This window comes from Budorcas taxicolor, chromosome 17, assembly GCF_023091745.1.
Source record: "Budorcas taxicolor isolate Tak-1 chromosome 17, Takin1.1, whole genome shotgun sequence".
Taxonomy (NCBI): domain Eukaryota; kingdom Metazoa; phylum Chordata; class Mammalia; order Artiodactyla; family Bovidae; genus Budorcas; species Budorcas taxicolor.
The window spans coordinates 59,573,701-59,592,516 of record NC_068926.1 but is presented as its reverse complement, the minus strand read 5'-3'; the positions used below and the strand labels follow the sequence as shown (position 1 = coordinate 59,592,516).

General features: G+C 44.7%; 1 non-coding gene across 1 annotated transcript; it reads right to left on the bottom strand.

Annotated features, from left to right (window-relative positions):
- Nucleotides 1–14,564: 14,564 nt before the first annotated feature.
- Nucleotides 14,565–14,637, bottom strand: TRNAG-CCC (transfer RNA glycine (anticodon CCC)). Its single transcript has one exon. It is a non-coding gene; the product is annotated as a tRNA-Gly (tRNA).
- Between the last annotated feature and the right edge of the window lie 4,179 nt (nucleotides 14,638–18,816).

Sequence of the window (18,816 nt, the reverse complement as noted above, 5' to 3'; positions counted from 1 at the left end):
CTCAGTCCATAGTTCATCAGGCACTCTGTCTATCAGATCTAGGCCCTTAAACCTATTTCTCACTTCCACTGTATAATCAGAAGGGATTTGATTTAGGTCATACTTGAATGGTCTAGTGGTTTTCCCTACTTTATTCAATTTAAGTCTGAATTTGGCAATAAGGAATTCATAATCTGATCCACAGTCAGCTCCTGGTCTTGTTTTTGTTGACTGTATAGAGCTTCTCCATCTTTGGCTGCAAAGAATATAATCAATCTGATTTTGGTGTTGACCATCTGGTGATGTCCATGTGTAGAGGCTTCTCTTATGTTGTTGGAAGAGGGTGTTTGCTATGACCAGTGCGTTTTCTTGGCAAAACTCTATTAGTCTTTGCCCTGCTTCATTCTGCATTCCAAGGCCAAATTTGCCTGTTACTCCAGGTGTTTCTTGGCTTCCTACTTTTGCATTCCAGTCCCCTATAATGAAAAGGACATCTTTTTGGGGTGTTAGTTCTAAAAGGTCTTGTAGGTCTTCATAGAACCGTTCAACTTCAGCTTCTTCAGCGTTACTGGTTGGGGCATAGACTTGGATTACTGTGATACTGAATGGTTTGCCTTGGAAACGAACAGAGATCATTCTGTCATTTTTGAGATTGCATCCAAGTACTTCATTTCAGACTCTTTCGTTGACCATGATGGCTTCTCCATTTCTTCTGAGGGATTCCTGCCCACAGTAGTAGATATAATGGTCATCTGAGTAAATTCACCCATTCCAGTCCACTTTAGTTTGCTGATTCCTAGAATGTCGATGTTCACTCTTGCCATCTCCTGTCTGACCACTTCCAATTTGCCTTGATTCATGGACCTGACATTCCAGGTTCCTATGCAATATTGCTCTTTACAGCATTGGACTTTGTTTCTATCACCAGTCACATCCACAGCTGGGTATTGTTATTGCTTTGGCTCCATCCTTTCTTTCTTTCTGGAGTTATTTCTCCACTGATCTCCAGTAGCATATTGGGCACCTACTGACCTGGGGAGTTCCTCTTTCAGTATCCTCTCATTTTGCCTTTTCATACTGTTCATAGGGTTCTCAAGGCAAGAATACTGAAGTAGTCTGTCATTCCCTTCTCCAGTGGACCACATTCTGTCAGACCTCTCCACCATGACCCGCCTGTCTTGGGTTGCCCCACGGGCATGGCTTGGTTTCATTGAGTTAGACAAGCCTGTGGTCCTAGTGTGATTAGATTGACTAGTTTTCTGTGAGTATGATTTCAGTGTGTCTGCCCTCTGATGTCCTCTTGCAACACCTACCATCTTACTTGGGTTTCTCTTCCCTTGGGCGTGGGGTATCTCTTCATGGCTGCTCCAGCAAAGCGCAGCCGCTGCTCCTTACCTTGGATGAAGGGTATCTCCTCACCGCCACCCTTCCTGATCTTCAACGTGGGATGGCTCCTCTAGGCCCTCCTGTGCCAGCACAGCCACCGCTCCTTGGACATGGGTTGATCTTACATGTGGATATATAAAGATATATATAATGTGTATATAATTTATATCTCAATAAAAGGATTAATATTCTGGGAAGTGTAATATTGACTGAATTCACTGAAGGCTAGAAAAAAACAAGATATGGAAACAATATTCAAAAACATTATCTCCAAGAGGGATTCAGGGGCCAATATTAATAATCAGTTTCTTAACAGGCAAGATGGAGATCATTCCCATGCTATATAATTTGTTCCTGAACACAGGCAAAAGTGAATCACCTCTTACTTCATTCTTTAAAGCCAGCATAACTCTGGTCACAGCCACGCATGGCAAGAATGGCACAAAAAACAAAAACTATAGACAACAGACTAATCTCACCTGGAATCATAAATGCCAAAATCCTCATTAATTATATAGTAAATTTAAGAAATGATCTGCTGTGTCAAAGGAGGGCTTATTCTACAACTAGCATAAAGTAACCTATCTAATAGTCTAGGTAGGACTATATAATAATCTCAATAGAGTCATCAGAGGCATTTGAAAAAATCATTAGCAACCATTCACCAAAAAAACCTTTCAGAAAACTTGAAACAGAAGAATAGCTGTGTGTGTGTGTGTGTTTTTTTTTAACATGCTAATGATCACCTATCTCAAAACCACATTCAGAGTGATATTTAATGGTGACTTACTATTAATACAAGTATTTTTGTTGGAATCAAAATAAGACAGTGTGTTCACTATCACCATTGACATTTAACATTTTTCCTGAAAGGTCTGAGCAATGTAAAAATTCATAAAAAAGCAATAAATAGATGAATAGACACAAAAAGGAGAAATATGGCATGTGCAGATGTTACAGTATTTCACATTGAAAACACAAAGGAAACCATTGAAAATGTCAGAACCCAATAAAGAGTTCAGTCATGTTGCCAGATACCAACAAAAACATTCACAGATCAATAGCTTCTTAAATAGCAACATATAGTAGTTGGAAAAATAAAAATGATTCCACCCAAATAGGAACAATTTTCATACAATGCCTAGAAAAAGAAACCTTATATACAATGTATAATACCCACAAGCAGAAAACTCCTAAACATTCCTAAAGGGCATATAAAATGATCTGACTCAATGAAGAGATTCATCACCATAAAGATATCACTGGCTCCCAGTTGTTTAAGATGCAATGCAATTCTGAAACAAAATACTAGTGATTATTTTTGTGAGGTGCAAGTTAGGGAAGAGAGTGTGGCAAAGTAGTTTAAAGTTCACTGGGGTGACTAAATTCATGTGCTCTGTGCCTAGTTGCTCAGTCATATCTGACTCTTTGCAACCCCATAGACTATACAGTCCATGGAATTCTCCAGGCCAGAATACTGGGTAGCCTTTCCCTTCTCCAGGGGATCTCCCCAATCCAGGGATCAAACCCAGGTCTCCCTCATTGCAGGTGGGTTCTTTACCAGCTGAGCCACCAGGGAATCCTGACCACGTGCATGGTGTTAGCCAATAATTTCTTTGGAAAGTTGAATGTATTTGCCTTTCCAGATAACAATGTCATGTTGCTGCAATAATCAGACTGTATGCATTGGTGGGAAGATGCAGCAGAAAGTGAGGGATTGAGGCGGAAACACAAAAATAGATTGCCTTCAATGATTTAGTTTACGATAAAGGTGGGAGCCCAGGTCAGCCCAGATCACCAACTGGGGAGCTGCTTTTCAAATTAATCTGATGCCTGTGTTTTCCATACCACTGAGCTGAAAAGAAAGAAGGTGGTGGCTCCTTACCCTATCTCTTGGTAAGCTGTACTTTCTCCTGATCCAAGGAGTCAGTTCTTTTAGTTGTGGAGGAAATAAAAGATAGCCTAGGTGAACTCGTGCCATTGCTTTATCCAATGGGCTCTCCTCCTAAAAGAGCCTTTGGAAGGAAAATTTTGTGTCCTTAACACCACGAAGGGAGCTTCCATATGGTCTGTTAAAGCAATTTACAGAACAGAATACCTTAGAACGGAGAACAGTGTTTTGGTCACCAATTAGTTTATATACCATCTTTAAAAAAAATTTTTTTGGCCGTGCCAAGTGGCATGCAGGAATGGAGCTTGTTCCCCTGCAATAGAAGTGTAGAGTCTTTACCAGTGGACTCCAAAGAAGTCCCTGGCTTTTGTTTGCTTTTGTTGTTGTTGTTGCTTTGTTTTGTTTTATTTGTTTTGCCTCAGAAAAGCAGAAAGAGAGAGAGAGAGATGCAGGGATACCACAGGATTTCTGGAAAGAAGGAAGGAAAAACCACCCCAGTAAAGGATTTCACAGTTTTCTTGCCTTCCCCCAAAAATTGCCTCTTAGAGCTGGATATTTCCATTCAGTTGCTTTATTAGTGCTTCTCTCCTTTGAGAAAATGCTTTAGAGGATTGGATTTCAAAAACCAACTTCCCCAAATTAGCTTGAGGTCTTAGTGTGGTAAGGGTGGGGAAAAAATAGATCAAGTGATGTAACGAAGAGGTCCCCAGGATGCAGAGTCAGAAGAGGTCATTTCTGACTCACTGTCCAGACCAAAGTATACATGAAGCCCAATGCTTCAAAAAAAAAACAAAACCCAAATGCCCGGTCATTTCTCAGAGAAAAAGAATGCAACTGATCTAGGCAAAGATAGCATTTATATTCCAGGAGGAACTTACACATTCGAGGGTCATTTACTGAGCGCCTGTGATACGTTAGATGTTGTCTGCCTTGACTCTTGACAGTGTCCCAGGGAGGCACCATCTATTTTCCTCCTTAGACAGATGCAACCCAGAAGTCAGCTTGTCGCATATGGTTTCTCTGATTTAACTGATGCCAATAGAGCTTCAGAACATAGCCACTTGCAACAGAAGCATCAGTGAGCTGTCTACGTTTTACTGACGTTTCCAGAGGGCGAAAGGATAAGGTCTACACTCTCATGAAAATCTACCTAAAACTTGCCATCAGCCAGGTCCGCTCTCTGATGTTGGCTCCTCCCTGCCCTACCAGCAATAAGATCTTCACTTTCATCACGCATGTGATTCCTAGATTCTTCTTTAACCTCCAGATCAGCCTGCCTCTCTTTGTTGTTCTGTGAAGTTAAGCATCAGCTATGACCCCACAAAATAAAGGTTGTGATATGAAGATCCAAGAGTGTTGATTCATCAAGAACACAACAAGGAAAGGGGGAGTCAGAAGTCAACACTTGTACACCATCTAGAATTTCCATATAATATCCAAGAACATTGGGTTTTGTGCCCTGTTTTGGGTACTTTCAGTGAGGAATTACTTAGCACCTTCTGAGACACCCCAATCTATTGTTCCACTGCTCTCAAAAGAATTATCTTTTTTTTTTTTTTCATATTTTCCCCTTCCTGTCTATCGTACGACTTTCTAACGCTGATGGAAGTACAGCTGAGTGAGCGGCAGAGTGATCGCAGAGCCCGGGAGAAGAGCCCTTGAGCTCACGTTTTGACCACTCACTCCTTGCAGGGCCTTTGTAAGCCACTTCTTCTGTGTGGGAGCAGGACAGGAGATAGGATCAGTTAAAATGTATTCAGTTCTGTTTGGAGAGCCAGGGAAGGCCCGAGAATGGCCACCTGTCCTCCGCCATCTGCTCCCCACCTCCAATAAGGGAACTTGACTTTGTGGTCATTGTATATGGAACCTCACAGCCACGCTGTGACTGATGGGAGTAATGTTCTGTCTGCAGGACTTGGAATGGAATTCAGAGATGTTGGTTAGTCTCTACTGAGGGGTTAAACCAAGCAGATGGAGACCAAAGAGCTATGGGTTCGCCATGTTAACCACGTGACCACAGGAGCCCTGGATCTTAGCAGTTGAAGGGAGGAATACAAAAGATGTGAGATGATCAGAGAGAGCATGGTGGGGGGCGGGTGGAGAAAGAGAATGTGAATTTATATGTGCGCATGCCTGGAAGAAATCTCTGAAAAGGTAAAACACCCAAATAACAAAAATTGCTCCTTCTGGTGAAAGTGCGTGCTTTCTGTTCTTCCTATTTCTCTGTATTGCCTGCATTTTTACAGCCGACACGTATTAATTTTTTAATCAGCAAAAAGAAAAAAAAAAAAGACCCATGACGACTCTATTTCCATTTGGGAAAATTTTTCTTTAAAAGGAATGCGTCTGGGGACACCAGAGTTTTTCCCCCACACGAAGCCCAAGGCGGGGATGGAGCCAGTGCTCAGGCCTTTGTAGTAAATATCTCCAGACCACACTAAATCCAATCTTCTTATTTGGGGTTATTTGCTTTCCGGACAGCAGGGTTGTGATGGATCCCAGATCCAGCACTCGTGGCATCTCAATCAGCTGTGTTTAGATGCCGCTGTGACACAAGATTATGACGTTTTGATGGGATTAGGAGATAACTTTGCTTTAATCTATAAAGCCCTGTATGCTTTGGGATCTGATTACCCTGGCAATTCCCTTCCTCAGTCCTAGCAATTAAGATTAGCCAGAAAGCTCCCGTTAATGATCCCCATATTGAAAGCTCAGGAAATCAGAAATGGGTGGTTTTGTTTTCTGGGTGTTTTTTTTTCTTTTTCTTTTTCCCTTTCTGGTTTTGTTTCCCATTTCCCTTTTCTGCTGAAGGCTCTGGGCTCTCTCTAAGGCTCTTGTCTTCAGGTCCTAGCGGGGCTGCCTGTTTCATTCCTCTGTGCTTCCCAGAGAAACCATCTTTAGGATGCTTTCTTGGTCTCATTATATCCGAGAAGATCTGCTTCTGTCTCATCGGTTTTGCTTGTGTTTTGTATCATCCGTCCCAGCAGTGATGTGTGCGGATTTTCAAATCCATTCAAGAAATGATAGAGCTTAGACTTATAAAGGTTGGAATGAAACTCCTGCTGCCTAGGAAGTTTGTTTGGTTCAGAATGGAGATTTTGTATACTGGAGATGAGAGAAATATGATTGGAAACTGTATTTGTTAGGGAAATGCTAGTTGCTATAACAAAATAAGCCCTCAAATCTCAGTGGCTCAAATGAATGAAGTATATTGACGTAAAGTCCAAAACAAGTACTACTTATCAGCAGGCAGCTCAGGTTCAAGAAGTGACTCTGGATTCATGTTTCCTGTGGCTCTTCTGTCTGCTTTGCTGTTCAGTCACTAGGTCCCGTCCAACTCTTTGGCAACGCTGTGGACTGTAGCCCGCCAGGCTCCTCTGTCCATAGGATTTCCGAGGCAAGAATACTAGAGTGCGTTACCATTTCCTTCTGCAGGCGATCTTCCTGACCCAGGAATCAATTCTGCACCTCCTGCATTGGCAGGCAGATTCTTTACCACTCAGCCACCTGCCCTTCCATCCTCCACGGTCACCCAGAAGTGAAAAGATTGTGATCGCACAGCAGTGGACTGTATGTAAACATTTATGGTCAAAATGGTAAACATTACTTTCACCTCTATATATCCCATTGTTCAGAACTAAGTCATGTAACCCCACCTAACTGCAAGCAGGCTGGGAAATGAGGTCTAGGTGGGTGACCAGGAAGAAGAGTAAATGGATTTGGAGACAAGTTGGCCAGGCTCTGGTTCAGATTGCTAAGGCTGGAAGAGATCTCAAAGAGCCCTGAGTATCAGACTTACTTCTGTATATTACATATATATTACGTGGCTGGATCCCATCAAATGAACCCAGTGCTGCCACTGACATAGGCGGTGATCTATGGAAACATGATGACGGTTGAAAGACTGCCAAAGAAGAGTTAGAGAGGGTTCTGGGGGTGATCTGAAGCCCGAGGAGGCCTAAGTCAACTCTTATGCAAAATTTCAGCACCAGAAAGCAGCTTTCTCCAAACCTAGGCATCATCAGTTTTCAGCCATTCTTAAGCCTTATACCAAAAAAATAAAAATAACCTCTTCTGCTGCAATAGATGATACAGGGAAAGGAAGGAAGGAGGAAATACAGTTCTTAAAAGACACTCACAATTGGTAGTATCAGGTCACTCTCATTGCTTCCTGGCCCCCAATTACAGGCCATCCTGGGTTACCCAAGCATGAAGGGGTTTTCTGGGATGCGGGCCTTGTAGCACTAAAACTGTGACAGTCCCAGGCAAACTGGGACAAGTGGGTCACCCGTAGCTCTAACATTGGAGAAAAGCGGGTTCAAATCCTAGCTCTGATGCTTAGCCAGTTTGTGACTTTGGGAAAGTCTCTTAACTTCTGTGAGTCTGAGTTTCACATCTTTAATATAGAGACAATGAAACAGCCAGCTCCCTGGGTTGTCATGAGCACTGATGGAGATAATGCACAGAAAACTTACCAATACGTCTAATGCATGGAATACAGTCAGCGTTGATGGGGGCTCTCTCCCTTTGCTAAATGAGGCTTGTTTAAAACAGAGCTCCTGACCTGGTTGAGGTTCTTCCTGGAGGAAAGTGAGACAGGGACACGTGCCCAGGCCAGAGGACTCACTCTCCACTTGGGTCCCACAGGAAAGACTGGCCAGGTGGTGCTCAGATGCGCCTGCAGGCAATACACACATGCCTCTCAGCTGCGTGTCGGTGGGGACACCAGGGCGAATGGGGCTCAGATGATGAGTGAGGAAGGCAGCCCGCCCAGCAGTTTCTGATCCCCAACTCTTGCCACCAAAGGAGGAAAGGCAGGGGGTGAGGCTGACGTGATAAGAAGGCCCCATGGAGTGTTTTATTCCTGAGGTTTCAAAGTTCACCCCTTCCTCTTACAGGAACCAAACTTTAATAACCAGAGCCAGGGAGTGAAAGAGAAAGAAACCAGACGAGCAAACCCTCCCCCTTGAAACAAGTCACGTTGTGCTCAGAAGGAAGCTTTGAAACTGTGCATAGCAGAGGTTAGAGCCTCCTCCGCTCCCGCCTGGGTGGGTGCTGGAAAAAAAAAGAGAAGAAATGAAAGGGGAGGAATGAAAAGAAAAGGAAGGGACTAGGAGAGACGATCAGGAGAGATGAGAGAGGAAAGAAAACCACTTTCCTGCACACAGACACTAGACAGAAAGGAGCCGGCTATGGACCGCCCATCTTCAAGATCCATCGTCTTGCGGTTGCTGCGGACTGTGAAGATGCACAGATTTTTCTTCTTTTTGAGCAGTACTGTGTGCCATCATTCCTGTGAAGCATCATATTTAATCTTCACGCTATCGTTGTTCAGTCACCCATTTGGATCCAACTCTTTGTGACCCCATGGACTGCAGCATGCCAGGCCTTCCCTGTCCCTCACCATCTCCTGGAGTTTACCCAGGTTCATGTCCATTGCATCAGTGATGCCATCCAGCCATCTCACCCTCTGACGTCCTCTTATCCTTCTGCCCTCAATCTTTCCCAGAATCAGGGACTTTTCCAATGAATAGTTAATCCTCATAACCAACCTCTGATTTTAGAGATGAGGACACTAATGTTCAGAAAGGTTAAGTCACTCACCCAAGGACACACAGCCAGTAAGCAGCAAAGCCAAGATTTGGGCCCCATCTATAATTTCTAATAATGTTGGAAATGTGAACACCAAATTTGCTGCTTAGCATGCTATAAAAGCAAAAGGAAATGAGAGTGCCAAGTATAGTACAGGGGCACCAAGGAGGAAAAAGTACAGAATGTACAGCCTAAAGCAAGGTTTCTCAGCCCCAGTACCACTGATCTTTCAGCTGGATCATTTTTCGTTGTGAGGCTGCCCTACCCATTGCGGGATGTTTGGCAGCATCCTTGGCTTGTCCGAACTCAATGCCAGTAGCACCTCCCTCCCCTAGTCCTGATGGCCAACCAGAAATGCCTCCAGACTCTGTAAAATATCTCCTGGGAGCAAAGTCACCTTCCGTTGAGAAGCAGTGATATGAAAAAAGGTATAAAAAATATTGGTTTGACCAGATATTCAGGTGTATTTCTATATAAAGATGCTACAGAAAGACTTGGACAAATTTTTGCCCAACCCAGTAGAAATAACTATGAATTGCGAGTCAACTAAATGCATCACAGAAGGCATTTCATCCCCTTTAATGTCATTTAATGCCTCATTTAAGCCCCACAAAAAGCCAATGTGGGAGATAATATTATTTCTGCTTTATGGAGGAGGCAGTGAGTTCTTCCTAAGCAATCAATCCTTAACTAAACCAATCAATCCTTAACTAAACTAGTCAATCCTAAGTGAAATCAGTCCTGAATATTTATTGAAAGTCCTGAATATTTATGCTGAAGTTTCAGCTCCAATACTTTGGCCACCTTTTGGGAAGAGCCGATTCATTGATGCTGGGAAAGACTAAAGGCAGGAGAAGGGGGCGACAGAGGATGAGATGGTTGGATGGTATCACCAACTCAATGCACACGAATCTGAGCAAATTCCAGGAGATAGTGTGGGACAGAGGAACCTGGCGTGCTGCAGCTCATGGGGTTGCAGAGTCAGACACGACTCAGCAACTGAACAACTGAGGTCTTAGAGAGTTTAAATTCCAAGCTCAAATGTATGCACCTGATAAGAAACAAAACTGGAATTCGAACTCAAGTCTGCATCCTTCTCTCCCCAGCACTGTTCAGAGAGGTAAAGAGCAGACAGGGTGAATCCAGGAGAGAGACAGAGTATCAGAATGCCAGGTGGCAACAAAGATGCAGAAAATGCAGGGACAGGTCCATCACGTGGCCTGGTGGCGGCCTGCCATCTCCCCTCCAGCTCTCACCTCCTTTTGCTGTGAGAGGGCCCTGCACGTGGGTCTGCTCTGCCCCTCCCTCTCATATCTCATAAGGAGAGATGATATACTCCAAATGCTAGATGATTTATGGGGCCAAGCTACTTCCCCCAGCCAACCGTCTCTCTTTACAGGGACACATATGCCGGGGAGCATCTATTCCCAAAATGACCCACATTCATTTTTTGCTAGAAGCCAATGGCCTGGGGAATTCAAGAAATGCTCCCTAAATCACATGGGGATGGGGGTGGGGGCCTTCCTCTAGAAGCCTTCTCCTAAGCTTGAGCACAGCAATAAATCACCCCCCAAGTATCACACACCACCGTAAACCACAGATGTGGGGGGTGGGAGGGAAAGAAAATTGAGCTTCTGCCGCTGGAGAGAAAACAAGATTGACCAAGAACTTGGAAACGGGGTTTGTTTGAGGAACTCAACCTGACCTCCTCCTACTTCTGACAGCCTTTAGCTGGGTATTTCAGGGCTGATACCTTTTGAGCAGGAAGCAAGTTTCTCCCGAAGGATTTTTTGTTTTACAGTCACCTACCCCTTGCTCCATCTTTCCATCCCCTGCAAAATTGCATAGCATTTGTTCTTAATCTTTCAGGGGGTGAAGGTTCCCTTTGAAAATCTGATGAAAGCGATGGACTCTTCCCTTCATTATATAAATGACTGTTGACTTGTGCTAAAGCCTCCAAAAATGGTTAAGACTGGTTTACGGGGGGTTTTCTAGGAAAATAAGGGGCTCTTTCCCCTCCCATATAAAAAAAAACTTTAAAAAATATATTGATTTTTTTATATTGAAACTTTACTGACACCTACATACTCAAGAGTGCACAGATTATTAAGTATTCGGCTTAAGGTATTTTCACAGACTGAACAAACCAGTGTGACCTGTGCCCCAGTCACATAAGAGGGCATTAGGCATCTGGAGGCTTCCTTATGTTTCCCACCAGCAACTACCCTCCACCCAGACTCGCCACTAGCTTGGCTTAAAAGAGCCAGACTCGCAGCCTGGATGGGACAGAAGTTTGGGGGAAAATGGGTGTGTGTATAGGTATAGCTGGGTCACTTCGCAAGGCACCTATCACAACTATCACAACAGTGTTTAATGGGCTGTGTGCATACTCAGTCGCTAAGTCACGTCTGACTCTTTGTGACCCCACGGGCTGTAGCCTGCCAGGCTCCTCTGTCCATGGGATTTTCCAGGCAAGAATACTGGAGTGGGTTGCCATCTCCCCCTTCCAGGGGATCGTCCCAACTCAGGGACTGAACCCGTGTCTCCTGCAACTCCTGCTTTGGAAACTCTGAGTCTTAACTACCTGACTGCCAGGGAAGTCCCAGCAAGTACTATTTTTGAGTCTCATTTTTCAGCTGGACAAGTTTGAGGATCAGATGAAGTCACTTGCCCAGAATTACATTTATGTGAGTTACTGGGAGATTACACAGTGGAGCAAGCTTGACATGGCTTTTGCCTACAGAGAGCTCATTGTCTACTGATAGAAACCAAATAAGCCACAGGCATTTATAGTACAGTAAGGTAGCTCAGTGGTAGAGAATCCACCTGCTATGCAGGAGACGTGGGTTCGACCCCTGATCTGGGAAGATCTCACATGCTGAGGAGCAACGAAGCCCATGGGCCGCAACTATTGAGCCTCTGCTCTAGAGCCTGGGAGCCACAACTAGAGAAGCCTGCACTCCCTAGAGTCCATGCTAAGCAACAAGAGAAGCCGCTGCAACGAGAAACCTGCAAACTGCAACTATAGAAAAGCCCGCTCAGCAATGAAGACCCAGCACAGCCATAAATATGTAGATATAAATATATATCTAGATGACACACGATACAGTTAGGGTGAGCTGCATGCTAGGATCCATGCAGAGTGCTTCACAGAACTGCTTACAAAGGCTGCAAAAGAAAGGCAACTTGGAGAAAAGGGGACCCTGGACAAGCAGTCCCAGGAAGATCAGATCTGTCTCTCTGGTCCCTCCAGGCTGCTATGTCAAATGCTGGCATTAGCCAGGAGTAGGTGACTCATTAACTGGTTCATACTAAGAGCAAGGGGCTTCCCAGGTGGCTCAGTGGTAAAGAATCTGCCTGTCAATGCAGGAGAGACAGGTTCAATCCCTGGATCAGGAAGATCCCCTGGAGAAGGGAATGGCTGCTTACACTGGTATTCTTGCCTGGGAAATCTCATGGACAGAGGAGCCTGGTGGGTTGCAGTCCATGGGGCAGAAAAGGGTGGGGCATGACGGAAGTGAGTGAGCATGTACCCATGCACACAGACACTAACAGGAAGTGTAGGAGTCAACTCAAAGGGAACAGCTCCCTTGCATCGTTCTCAAAATAGATCTTGGGGGAAACTGAGACTCAGAGAGAAGTGACTTTCTCAAGAGCCACAGTGGATTATGGACCAGAACGAGAGTTGAATGGGGTCTATTTGTGTAGCCTGGGGCCTCTGAGCATGCAGCCCCTCTCACCCCTCCTCCACCCCACCCTCCAATCCCACCTTCCTGGCCTTCAGACAATCACAATCTAACATTCCCTAATCAAAAATATTCCAAGGCCAAATTGGGCCGGATGTACTTTAGTGGTGAGTGGAGAGGGCTGAGAGCTGTTTGGCTTCCAGCCCAAGCTTCCAGTCTCCTCTCTTAATTAAAAATATCAACTCAAAAATACCATAAAATATGGCTTCCATGGGGAATTTGGAAAAATGGTACAGATGAACCTATTTGCAAAGCATAAATAGAGATACAGGTATAAAGAACAAACTTATGGTTGAGGGGTGTGGTGGGATTAATTGGGAGATTGGGATTGATATATATATACAACTACTATGTATAAAATATCATAGATAACTAACGAGAACCTACCATATAGCGCAGGGACCCCTACTCAATGCTCTGCGATAACTTAAATGGAAAGGAAATCTAACAAAGAGGGGATATATGTATACATATAACTTTGCTACACACCAGAAACTCACACAACATTGCAAAGCAACTCTACTCCAACAAAAATTAATACAAATACTAAACAAACAAAAAGAAAAACTTTTTTTTAAAATACATCAACTCATAGCCCATTGTCCCCGCGTCACGTTGATGGATGACAACTCTTCCCATTTGCATTGATGCCTCCTGACTTTTTGATGCAGGACCAACTGATGATGACCCCTTTTCATTTTTCTTCTTTCTGATGAAAGCGATGGACTCTTCCCTTCGTTATATAAATGATTGTTGACTTGTGCTAAAGCCTCCAAAAATGGTTAAGACTGGCTTATGGGGGGTTTTTATTTTCAAGTCTGCTAACCGCAAGCGCTGACACTGTCCATACATTATGGGCCTGAGTCTGCAGGACAAACCCACTCCAGGGCAGGAGGATGAAGCTCTTCCAAATTGCGCTGATCAAGGCAAGCCCAGATTGGGCGCTCTAAGACCAAAGTGGGGGGTGGGAGGGACATCCTTTCATTCCTGCCCTTTGGAGACCTCCAAGACTAAACAGTTTAGGCCACATCTTGAAGAAAATTGCTTTATCCTTTCACCTTTAAGTGGATTCAGGCGCAATCAGTTGACTCCAGAGCACGTGGAGGTCAGCCTACACACGCCAGGATGGGGGGTTGTGTTCAGAGTCCTAGCAAGAGCGAAGGCGAATACAATAAAGGAAGATGTAAAAGCTAGGGGGTCAGTTTGCAACCTCTAACATCTGGTGACAAACAACAGTGTGCTAGGGAAGGCATTTGGGCTTGGAATGGGGGAGCGAAATGGAGACGAGGTTGCAGCGGAGGAGGAGGCTTTCAACGATGGTCATCGGGACAAACAAGACTGCCTGCCCACCCCCTCAGATGCCATGGGAGGAAGTGCTGGGGGTGGGAAGAGGAAGGGAGAAGGAGGAAGAGGTCAGGTCTCCAATCCAGAACCAGAGCGAGGGGACACACAAATGCTTGCAGATGGTATGCAGAGGATGGCGGAGCTCAAATTGCATCTGACTGTGTAGGAGCACAGCACAGAGACAACTGGGTTTATTACCCCTAGGCGAACTCTTTGCACAAGTAGGAACAGCAACGTCCCCTGCCTGAGAGCATCCCAGATCTAGAGGGCTGGTGGGAAGGGGCCCTGCAAGCCAAATATCTCCCATGACCCAAGTTTCTAGCCTGAGCTCCAGTGACCCTGGCTGGCAGTGATTTCACGAGCCCTTGCTCCTTGATGGTAGTCTAAAATTGGATCTTGAGAAGATACCTAGGAAGAGCAAAACTCGCTCCATGAACTACTTGGCTCCATGAATTACATGTGGCTCCATGAACAACTTGTCTCCATTCCTCCCTGGAATAACAGGAACGATGCTCTGACCTGTCTGAGAGTCAGACATCCACTCAGATGGTCAGCATCTCAAATGCTTTTTTTTTTCTTCTGGCTGCTCAGGGTCTTAGTTGTGGCACGTGAACTCTTAGTTGAGGCTCCCTGACCAGGGATTGAACCTGGGCCCCCTGCATTGGGAGCACTGAGTCCAAACCACTGAACCACCAGGGAAGACCCTAAACTGCTTTTATTTCAGAGACTTGCATGTGAGTTGATAAATAGTCTACATGCAATTCCGGAGACCCAGATTCTATCCCTGTATCAGGAAGATCCTCTGGAGAAGGAAACAGCAACCCACTCTAGTATTCTTGCCTGGGAAATCCCATGGGCAGAGGAGCCCATTGGGCTACAGTCCATTGGGTCACAAAGAGTCAGACACAACTGAAGCAAAAGGGCAGAAACTTTCTGTGCACCCATTCCAGCAACCACATCCATCCTCACTCACTCTGTTCTCCCAATTCAGGGGAATAAAGTTGCATCCACCCTCACCTTGGTCAACAAACCTCTCTTCTTTTGTCTTTCTCAGGAAGTTTTCAAAGGGACTTCTCAGATAGCTCAGTTGGTAAAGAATCTGCCTGCAATGCAGGAGACCCCAGTTCGATTCCTGGGTAGGGAAGATCTGCTGGAAAAGGGAAAGGATACCCACTCCAGGATTCTTGGGCTTCCCTTGTGGCTCAGCTGGTAAAGAATCTGCCTGCAGTGTGGGAGACCTGGGTTCAGTCCCTGGGTTGGGAAGATCCCCTGGAGAAGGGAAAAACTACCCACTCCAGTATTCTAGCCTGAAGAATTCCTGGAGAATTCCATGGACTGTATTGACCATGGGGTTGCGAAGAGTTGGACACAACTGAGAGACTTTCACACTTCACTTCACTTAAGAACCCAAAGACTAAACTTACGTCAATGTCCATTAGGATTCCTTCAGTTTCAAGCAACAGAAAAGCCAGCTCACAGCTTAAAGATTTTTAATTTGTATATATTTGGACATCTGTAGATAGGTAGTTGTTTTCCAGGTTTAGGGCGGCCACTCAGCGGGGCATCAAGGCAAGATCTGTCCATGAAGCCAGTCTAATCAGTGAGGGTAGAGTGGAGGCTATGGTGATGCTGGAAACTAGCATCTCCCATTTCCTCCACCTTCCCACCCTTAGCAACTGCTGTTCTACTCTCTGTTTTCATGTGTTCAACTTTTTTTAGATTCCACATGTTCATGAGATCATGAAGGATTTTTCTTTCTGTGCTTGGATTATTTCATTTTATATTATATCCTGCAGGCTCATCCGTGTTGTTGCACATGGCAGGATCTCCTTTTATAAGACTGAATAATATATCATATTATATATAATTTATGGGCTTCCCTGATGGCTCAGCAGGTAAAGAATCTGCTTGCAATGCAGGAGACACAGGTTTGATCCCTGGGTCATGTCGGGAAGGAAAGATCCCCTGGAGGAGGACATGACAACCCACTCCAGTATTCTCGCCTGGAGGAACCCCATGGACAGAGGAGCCTGGCAGGCTGTAGTCCATTGGGTTGTGAATTTTCAGACACGACTAAGCACACACACACATATATTTTGTATCATATTTTATATATCTGTATATTACAATTTCTTCCATTCATCTCTCAACACACACTTATATATCTTAGCTACCATGAAAAACGCTGCAATGAACATTGGACTTTATCTCCCCAGCCTCCCCATGGGAGGCAGAGTTTGCCAGCAAAGTTCTTGAGAGCCGCTGGATTTCCATTGCAAAGTGGAGACCACATTTCCACCCTCATCAGGCCTGGGGGCAGCGGAAGGGCTCCGTGATTGAGATCTATTTCTATTGCTTTAGATGGAAATCGGGCAAGAGAGCTCTCGACAGCTTCTCTTATATTTATTTCTGGCCAGATCAAAGGTCCTGTCGGCAACCCGTCCTGACGTCTTGATTCCTGTTTTTCTTAGTGAATTTTTTTTTTTTCCGGATGGTGTTCGCTCCAAATAAGCTACTAAGAGGCCCCCTGGGAGTAACAGAGAGAGGGAGTGAGAGCCTGGATGGACAGGATTTAGTTATGTCTTGCTATAAATAAGTATACGGAATTGTATGGAGCTCAATGGCCTGAGATCGGCCACTGATCTCCGTGGTGGGAAAAAGACAGGCTCGTGGTTATTTCTGGATTCTGAGTGGGATTCACATAACTCACAGGCACCCAGAAAAGACTGGAAAAATAAAACACTGATCATTTATCATTTATTGAGAGGAAGTAGTACCCGGTGGTCAAGGACGTAAGAACTGGAGTCAGGCATCCTTTGAATGTTCCTTTTACGACTTAATCTGTAACCCTGGGAAAGTGACCTCATCTATCTGTTTGTTTCCACATCTGTAAAATGGGGACAAAAATAGTCCATACCTCACAGATTTGTTGGGAAGATTAAATAAGCTGGTGAATGTAAAGTGCTAAGAATAGGACCTAGATGGCTCAGCCATAAAAAAAAAAAAGAATGAAACTTTGCCCTTTGCCACAACGTAGGTGGACTTGGAGGGCATTATGCTAAGCGAAATAAGTCAGACAAAGGCAAGTACTGTGTGAGGTCACTTATACACGAAATCTTAAAAAGTGCAACCGTCTAGTGAATGTAACAAAAATGAAGCAGACTCACAAATATAGAGAGTAAACTAGCAGTTACCAGAGCGGAGAGGGAGGGGAAAGGGGCCAGATAGGGGTAGGCGATAAAGAGGTACAAACTATCATGTATAAAATAAGCTATAGGGATATAGTGTGCAAAATGGAGAATATAGCCAATATTGTATAATAACTGTAAGTGGAGCATGACCTCTAAAAACTATGAATCTGGGACTTCCCTGGTGGTCCAGTGGCTAAGACTCTACACTCCCAATGCAGGAGGGGGCCTGGGTTCCATCTCTGGTCAGGGAACTAGATCTCACATGCCAAACTAAAAGTTCGCATGCCTCAACTAAAGAACCTGAGGGCCAGAACTAAGACTAGGCACAGACAAATAAAAAAATTAACATTTTTAAAAAATGATAAATCACCGTATTGTACACCTATTACTTACATGCTGCTGCTGCTGCTGCTAAGTCACCTCAGTCGTGTCCAACTCTGTGTGACCCCATAGACAGCAGCCCACCAGGCTCCCCCATCCCTGGGATTCTCCAGGCAAGAATACTGTAGTGGGTTGCCATTTCCTTCTCCAATGCATGAAAAGTGAAAGTGAAGTCGCTCAGTCGTGTCTGACTCCTAGCGACCCCATGGACTGCAGCCCACCAGGCTCCTCCGTCCATGGGATTTTCCAGGCAAGAGTACTGGAGTGGGGTGCCATTGCCTTCTCCAACTATTGTGCATTAACTATTTGCTGTTGTTGATTAGTCGCTAAGTCATATCCGACTCTTTACGACACCATGGACTGTAGCCTGCCAATCTCCTCTGTCCATGGAATTCTCCAGGCAAGAATACTGTGCAGTGGGTTGCCCTTCCCTTCTCCAGGGGATCTTCCCAAACCAGAGATGGAACCTGTGTCTTCTGCATTGCAGGCAGATTCTTTACCACTGAACCACTAGGGAGTACATTAACTCGACCTCAATTTTGAAAAAAATTTTAAAAAAAGAATAGTACCTAGCATTTGCTCAGCAAGCATTAGTATGTTACTGTTTCTTGAACAGGCATTGGACATACAATATTGCATGCAATGCTGGCAACAGTCTTTGACACAGACTCTGCTCCTCATAGATGCTATCCATCTATAACTCATTTTGGAAGAGAGAAAACAGAGATGCATAAAGACAAGAACAATTTGGCTACAGCTAGGAAGCAGCAGGACCAGGGTTCAGACCCTGGTTGGCTTGATTACTAGGAAGCGGGAGAATTAGGGTTCAGACCCCGGTTGGCTTGATTGCTGATTGCGAGACCCGTGCCCTCTGCCCTCTGTCTCCCCTAGTTAAGTGGGACCAGCTGTGCTGATGGGACAGCCTGCAGGATGCCATATACTTGGTTGGCCAAAAACTTCATGTGGGTTTCCTCATAGCATCTTATGGAAAAACCCACATGAACTTTTTGGCCAAGTAATATTTACTGAAAAAGCAAGAGAATTCCAGAAAAACACCTACTTCTGCTTCATTGACTATGCTAAAGCCTTTGACTGTGTGGATCATAACAAATTGTGGAAAATTCTTAGAGAGATGGGACTACCAGACCACCTTACCTGCCTCCTGATAAATCTGTATGGAGGTCAGGAAGCAACAGTTAGAACTGGACATGGAACAACAGACTGGTTCCAAATTGGGAAACAAGTACATCAAGGCTGTATATTGTCACTCTGCTTATTTAACTTATATGCAGAGTACATCATGGGA